The following is an 8,721-nucleotide window of genomic DNA, read 5'->3' as shown; positions in this document are numbered from 1 at the left end:
ATTAATAAATAACATTCTATATAACTTCAAAAAATGGAATCAGTTTTCTTATTTAAGTACACATTTATACTTTTTAGAATGTGATTCTTTAAACATAAAGCTATTACAGGATACCTTTTAATTCAAATTTAAAATTATGAGGACACCGTACATTTCATGTAACAATGCAAGTATTAGGAAGAAATTGAATGACAGCATGAAAAAACTTGTAACATACCTTATGGTCTTGCCCTCATCTACAGTGCTAGCTTCTTAAACTTATTTTGGATCCACAGCCATGAAAGAATTCAGTTTTTAAACCTCTGACTCTTTAGGTATATCATTATTGTTCTATGACTCGAGACAAGCTGTGATTCAGGGATATAAGTGGTAGAAAAGAAGGATATTGTACTCCGTCTTGACTTAAATCAAAAATATTACTTTAGGGGCACCTGGGTGGCTTAGTCAGTTAAGCATCCGACTTCGGCTCAGGTCATGATCTCAGGGTTCATGGGTTCCAGCTCCATGTCAGGCTCTGTGCTGACAGCTCAGAGCCTGGAGCCTGCTTCAGATTCTGTGTCTCCCTCTGTCTGCCCTTTCCCTGTTTTCTCTCTTTCTCCCTCTCTCTCTTTTACTCTCTCTCTCTCTCTCTCAAAAAACTAAAATAAACTTAAAAAATATATTAGTTTACAACCTGCTTTCCAGTCTCATCAGTTTAAAGAATTCCATGGCACATTTGCCAATATTCTTATTTCAGAAAGTCCCCAAATCATCCTCAGGCTACATGTGGCTTTAGTTATGTTCCCCATTTGTTCTTCATCAACATTACATGAGCTCACTTAGTCACATTTGGGCAAAAGTACACTTGGTGAAAGTTGAACAGGTCTGCTTATAAATTTATTACTAATACAGGAAGGGGCTAAAGATGGAAGACTGTTATAAAATGTCATTTGCTTTGACAAAAAAGTAATGATATAAACTGGAGAAAAACAGAAAAGAAAAAGAAGAAAGTAGAAGCAGCTTATGATTGCCTATGGCTAATAGATAGCAGGCAAAAGACATTGAGGAGATGGTCATCTGAACGGAAGTAACGTAAAGGTAGATGAAAGGAAATATATGTATTAACGTCAAAAACTATGTACACTTGAAATTTTATCCTACCTGCAAGCTAACAAGTCAGGCTGCCAGTTTCATAGGAGCTAGCAGTAGACAAGCCACCCCTGACGGAGAGAATAGGACACTATTCTCATTCCCTTCACTTCCCTACTGCCAGGTCCCAAGGGGGTGATGTTGAGAAGGGCACAGGTGGATGTTGCTCTTACAGTAGGTTCGTGTCACAGCTGAGGAACCCCAAATTTAAGAAGCTTACATCTTTTAATGTGGGCTGGTAGAAAATTTGCCTAAACTTGGCCGCAGCTGGAGACATCATCTTTATTTTCTTGCTCAGAAAACAAATACGTTCTCTTTCCTGGAGATAGTCACTATCTCAGTCTTCCAAGGCTGTTTGCAATACAAATGTCCTGAAAAAGTAGTTAACAAAAGCTTATGCAGACTTGCAGAAACTCCATGAAGAATTGTCTCCAGGCAATTAGGAAAAAGGTGAACGCTAGAAAAAAAAATTGTAAAGTTTCCAAACTACCAAAACAAAACAGACAAAAAATGTCAATAGAAATAGACCAGTATGTGAAAAATATCATATTAAGTGTGACACAAAGAATAATGAAATAAAGTGATGGCAGATATGAGACTGAATAAAAGATTCTGCCCCCAAATGTCAATGGGATTTTTTCTCTTTTCAAAGACAAATAATTTCAGAATGACTTGCAAAGGAAAATCCTTGTGTATGTTTCTAGAAGGTATATACCTAAAATAAAAAGATACTAAAATGAAGGAAAGACAAAAAGGTATACCAGATGAATACAATCCAAAATGAAATAGGGATCAGGACCTGAAAATGAAATAGGTATCGGTACCTAAAAAGGTAAAATTCTCCGCAACAAAATCAAGACAAAAGACCCTTCATAATATATTAGCACAATTTCCAAAGTGAGGATATGGCATGGATAAATATCCATTAACCATAAGACAATCACCATCTTCGAAAAACACCACGGATAAAATTGACAAGAAGTTAACAGAAGAACAATAAAAATAGGTTAATTCAACATATCAATCTTAGCCTAAGATAAATCAAGTTGTTAAATTGTAAGTAATAGTTTATAATCTTTTAATATATAAAGAATATGATCAATAAGGTAAATTCTATGGATGCATTATGACTCTGCATTTGGATGACAATACAACTTCTTTTCAAATGCACATGGATCATTCAAAAGAGGAAACAGGATAAGGATATAATAATTTTATGTATATTAATTATAATAAAATATCTTACTAAAAGGAAACATCTAAGAACTAGTTCACCACTTAACTTTGTAACACATATTAATAAAGCACCTTCTTCCTTTTAGGCAATATTCTAGGCACTGCTGTGACTACATTACTCAGTTCATATATCTCCTATTACACTTTGTATAAATTGTGTATCCGTGCATTGTTTCTCTGTTCTAACCCTCCATATCCATTAATGTAAAATTGCATATAGTTTTGATTCAGTTGCTAGATCCAAGATATTTATTAAAACACACACACACACACACACACACACACACACGCATACACACACACAGAAAAAAAAAAGCCTCCATTTTCTTCATATATAACAGTCCAAACAAACAAAAAAATATGTGCCGGAAAGACTGCTTCATATACTTTCATAATTGTAAATAACTTCAGAAGAATTGAGAATATGAAATAAAAAGTAAGGGGAAAGTACTCAAGGGAGATTTGGGTTAACATTGAAATAAATGGCAGAATAAATAAAAGAGAAGGAAAGCACTGTTGACTGTGCATAAAAGAGAAAAATGAGAAAGTAATGAAAGTTGATTGTGGGTCGCTCTGCTTCCTGTACGTTGCCGTTCGTAACGCATCTGCATGTCTTTTTCTGCTTTTATGATTTTAATTTCATTTCTATGCAGTATTGCTGAAGCACAAGCTGTATCAATATCAATGAACTATTAGAACGCCTCTTTTGAATTATATTTTTTAGCAAACCTTTTCTAAGCAGGAACAAGCTGAGTCTTTTCAATATTCCAAAAGAAACCTTAAGCAGTTACCAGGAAGCCGTACTTGGGAAGACTTTTAAAATACAGAACAAAGTATATTTTAACTTAATTCAATGAACGCTTATTTAAATAGGATAATTTATCAGATAAAGAAGTGGCAAGGCTAAAAGCAACTGAAAGACATTCAGGAACCAGGTTCTATTCATTAAGATTTTATGTATTTGGAAAAGAAGAAAGTAAGTTGCCAGCTGATTTACTTATTAACAATTCTAAATTCCATTACCAATTTTTAAAGTATTATAAAAATATATAATATTTTGGATATTATTTATATATGTATATATATGGATATAATATATCCAATGACTTTCTTTTTTAAAAAATTATTTTAACATTTATTACTGAGAGACAGAGAGAACAGAGCATGAGCATGGAAGGGGAAGAGAGAGGAGGAGACATAGAATTTGAAGCAGGCTCCAAGCACTGAGCTGTCAGCACATTGCTGGACGAGAGGCTTGAACTCACGGACGGTGAGATCATGAGCTGAGCTGAAGTCGGATGCTTAACCAACTGAGCCACCCAGGCACCACTATCCAATGACTTTCAATACAGCACTGAAATAAAAATTCAAATCAACATAATCATATGAACTGATAGATATTAAGTTGAGAACAAATAAGAATGAGAGATATGTTACCTCTTTGTCAGTAAAATTTTACCTTTAATTTTTTACTTTAAATACCTCAGAATGAGGGTTTTACTCACTGATATAAGCATGTATTTCTTATACTTTTATTACTTCATTACAGAATACATTGTATCCAAATTAAATATCAAAAATATCATTTAATTCTATACAATAAAAATAATATCATATTCATTTGGAACTTGACTATGGAAAACATAGATGTTGGAACAGATTTAATGTTTATTTATTTATTTTGAGAAAGAGAGAGAGAGAGAGAGAGGGCACAGACATAAGTGGGTAAGGGACAGGAAGAGAGCAGGCTCCAGTGCTCTCAGTGCAGAGCCTGATGCGGGACTTGATGTCACCAAACAGGAGATCATGATCGGAGCCAAATTCAAGAGTCTGATGCTTAAATGACTGAGCCACCCTCGTGGCCCTCAGTTCATCATATTTATATATATTTATGTGTCAAGTGTTACCAGTGGAATGATTAAACTTACATAGCTTACCTATCCCATGTTGCTCAAGCGGTTTTCTGCTTCTCCTGTGTCCTTGGTCGAAGACCACTGACCTTCCCTTGAAATACCATGGAGAAAAAGGTCAACATACAGATAAGTCTACTTCTCATAGAAAAATGTTCGCTATATTTCCATCTAGGTATATGTTGCAAAGACATATGCTCTGAGGAAAGTATATGGGTATTAAGTGTGCAAAAAATAAATTCTGGGGGTGCCTGGTTGGCTCAGTCAGTTAAGTGTCTGGCTCTTGACTTTGGCTCAGGGCACCACCTCATGGTTCATTAGTTTGAGCCCCACCATCGGGCTCTGTGCTGACTTCATGGAACCTCCTTGGGACTCTCTCCAAGTCTCTGCCCTTCCTGTGCTGTCTCTCTCAAAATAAATAAATAAACTTTAAAAGATAATAAATAAATAAATAAACAAATAAATTCTGTATTTCTACATGTAATGAATTATTTACCTATGGAAGCCTGCTCAGAAGTTTGTACAAGTTTGTCAGTCCATTTCCATTGAATTCATATCTTCTCTCCCCTCCATATTAAAAAAAAAATGACAACAGCATTGTGTCTTAGCAAAAGAAGATAACTGGAGGACACATCCTCACCGAATTAAAGCATTCATAAAATTCCAGAGGTCACTAGATTCGTCACCTGATCTGTAGGCGTTTAGTCATTCAATATTCCAGTATATTTCCAGCAAACAATATAAAAGCTGTCAAGATCATTGATATTGGTTCACATGTGGGCTAGAAGTGTGCTGATGTAATTTACAACCTGATATTGCAGAATATTATACATGATTGATTCACTTAAGTTTTCTTGTTATGGTGTTTATTTCTTCGGCTCCTTTTACTGCTAACTTATAATGTTGGGGACCCAGACAATTACCATCATCTATACATACCACATCTATAGGTAAATGAGAGTGAACCTACATATGATAGAGTTTGGCATAGTGTCATAAGAACAAAAATAATCACCCAAAATATCTATTAGTATGCATCTTTCTTAATAAAATACATTTTTTTTATCAAGTTATAATGGAGTTGCCCTATTTCCTTCTCTCCAGTTAAATCTTCTCTTCCTTGTCCCCCAAATAAATACTTAATTATCCAAGCATTCAATATGATGGAATAATAACTTAGAGTATGTGTAAATCTTAACAAAGTTCATACTATTTAAATTTATGAACTGCAATACATCTTAAAGAAGGAACTGATTTCATAGATTTAGCTCATGCATTAAAGAATTAAAAGCTTCTACTTCAGAGTTAAAAATAAGCATAGATTGCTTACCATGTAGACAAGTTGTTCTAGATGGGGAAAAAATACCTAAAGTTAAATATAGCATCCTCCTGTGAAATTTTTAAAAATATTCCACAATAGTTCATAAATAATGTAAATATACTAAAGATAATTTTGTTAAGGCAAGAGGTTGTACCAAAACATTCCACAGTATTACCCATGAAAGAATAATACTCAATATCGAGGGAGGATGACTGCTGTAGAATTATCCCTAAACTTGACATTGTTCTTAGAAGAAAAAGTACTTTAGGATTCATTCTAAATTAGAACTTTTTCAAATGCAGTTTCTCAAAGACCAAAGACTCTTATGCAATATATCTTAAGTAGGATGTGGAAATGGACATTTTTAAAACCATCCATATGATATGAACAAAAACAATTTGTGAACCATGTTTTGTGAAGTATTACAAGTTTTTGTTGTTTTGTTTTGTTTTTTAGTTTGGGAAAGTGTCTGGGCTGTCAAATGTTCCATGCTGTAAGGTGCAGCTCTGAGGATGTGAGTGAGAAGAAGGCAACTGATCAAGTGACCTTCATTCTATGGCACAGAATTACATGTTCCCTTGCCACTGACATCAAATGTGGCATTCAAAGATGCATAAACATGTTCAACAGTGCTCTGGGAAAACCAACATCCAAATCCTGGCTCATTTAAGTTGTTTAGCACATATGAAACATACTAGAACTTTCCATATAAGTTTAAATATTGCAGAAAAATAAAGATATATATATATATAATATTGAAGAAAAATAAAGATACATATATATATATATATATATATATATATATATATATATACAGGTTTTGAATCACATCTCACTTATCTTTTATTTTAGAGATCATAGGTGTTTTGTTTTGTTTTTTTTTCTTTTCTCTCTGGACTAAAGATAGTTATCATGTCTCAGAAGGCCCCTAATTTCGTATTTCCCACTGAAAAGACTTCATTTTCAATTAATACTTTCTCTCCTACACACAGATGTCTGGACTTACCTTTTGTAGTTGTATCAGCCTATGTTCATCATAATACAATAATACTGTAATATATAGTTGATACAGAGATGGCCATGCAGTAACAAGAGTCTTGATACTTGTGAGTCTAAACTAAGAAATAATATTTATGTTGGTGTAGAACTTTAGAGAAAGAGGACTTTTGCCTCTTTTTAAAATTTTCCTCTAAAAAAAAGGAAAGAACCCTAAAACACAAACTCAGCATATCTAAAAGTCCAAGTGTATGATGGAGACCCATCAAGTCAAATGATGGTCAAGCCGGGTATAGGATGAAATTGATTGGTCACCTGGAGTTTCATATCAGAGTTAACCCAAAGGTAAAGGTAAAACCCCCTTATTTATAGGAAAAGAATTGATTACAAATGGTATGTGAATAGGCTCTGGCACTCATATCCCAGAGTAACGAAGGAGCTGAGAATAATTAAAAAACATAAAGACACACTATTTTCGTGTGAAGAAAAAGAATCCTGAGAAATTTGCAGTTGATGCTCTGTACTGACCAGAAACAAATGTACACTCTGTACAATATTGAGATTCATCGTAAAACAAGGAAACTCTCTGGTGGCCTTAAACACACAGCTTTTGGTTACTCAACTATGTGAATCACCTGCAAATTGCTAACAAAGAAAGAACTCTTCACATTGCATCATTCAGGGATTTGTAACATTTTTTTTTGTTAAAGTATAGAACCAGTCTCAGGTCTGACATGTGAAGAGCCGAAGTCTTCACTCCTGTTCTCACCAGAAGAATAGGGAACAAACTGAAATCAGTGACTCTTAGTTCCATCAGAAGATTGCCACCACGAAACAAATGGCTGTCCCCAAAACTGGAGGGACAGGCAGATACAGAGAATCGTAATTTACCAGGAACAGAAAACATTTCTAGAACCAGAACTGAAAGAAACATTCAAAGGTTAACTAACTGCTGGAGACTAGCCATATAGTAGCTTGAGAGATAAAAGTTCCTAGAGGCTGAGCCTTAGGGGATGCCTCACATTTTTGTGAGTTTTACCTCAAGCAGTCTTACCATATTCTCAAGGTGAAGCTAAGAGAAAGCTTCTTTCTTGCTCTGGCATAGCCAAATGAAAACTAACCATTTTGTAATTGCCCAGAATTTTTTAGACCCTTCAAGAAAGGAGAAACTATTTTACCTAACCAACCTTAGAATAATGGAAATATCTAATTCTAGCCATCACTCATCCTCTGTTCTTACTTAAGTCTAAATAAAGCTGAGAAGCATTTGTGAAGCACACAGCCCAGGAGCACAGGCTCACTATTGGGCTGAGTCCTGCTCAGAATTCTAGAATGCTTCCTCTTTTCCCCACATTTCATCAATAGGGGCTATTTACCTCAGTTCTCTCACCTGATACATCATGACCAGCTTTCAACAAAACTCACAAGGCATGCTGAAGGCAAAAATCACAATCTGAATAGACAAAGCAAGCAACAGAATCAGATATGACAAGGATTTTGAAATTGTCAGCTGGGGATTTAAAATAACTCTGAGTAATATGCTAAGGACTCTAATGTAAAAAGTGGAAAACATGGAAAAAAAAGAGACAGGTAGTATAAGCGACTCTAAGAAAGAATAAAAAAGAAATGGTAGAAATAAAAATATTGTAACAGAAATGAAGAATGCTTTTTGTGGGATTGTGAAGAGACTGCAAAGAGTGAAGGAAAGAGTAATTAAGGTTGAATATATGTTAATGAAAACATTCCAAATTAAAAAGGAAAGAAAAAAGAAATAATGAAAAAAGGGGGGATGTGTAACAGAATATCCAAAAAATGTTGGACAATTTCAAAGGGTATAGCATATGCAAAATGGGAATACCAGATAGAGAAGAAACAAACAAACAATATATTTAAGGTAAAATGGCTGAGAATTTTCCAATGTTAATAGTAGAAAACAAACCACAGATCCAGGAAACTCAGAGTACTGTGACTAATTTATAAATGAAACTTTGATCAGTATGTATTTATAGTGAAAAAAACAAACAAACAAACAAACAGCAAATAATAGGATTTGGTACTATCCATGGTTTAAGGCCTCCACTGAAAGTCTTGGAATATGTCCCCCTGTGGATAAGAAGGGACTACTGTATG

This window comes from Panthera pardus, unplaced genomic scaffold (assembly GCF_024362965.1).
Source record: "Panthera pardus isolate Hobbes unplaced genomic scaffold, ASM2436296v1 HiC_scaffold_13, whole genome shotgun sequence".
NCBI classification, from domain to species: domain Eukaryota; kingdom Metazoa; phylum Chordata; class Mammalia; order Carnivora; family Felidae; genus Panthera; species Panthera pardus.
This window is presented reverse-complemented; position numbering follows the sequence as displayed.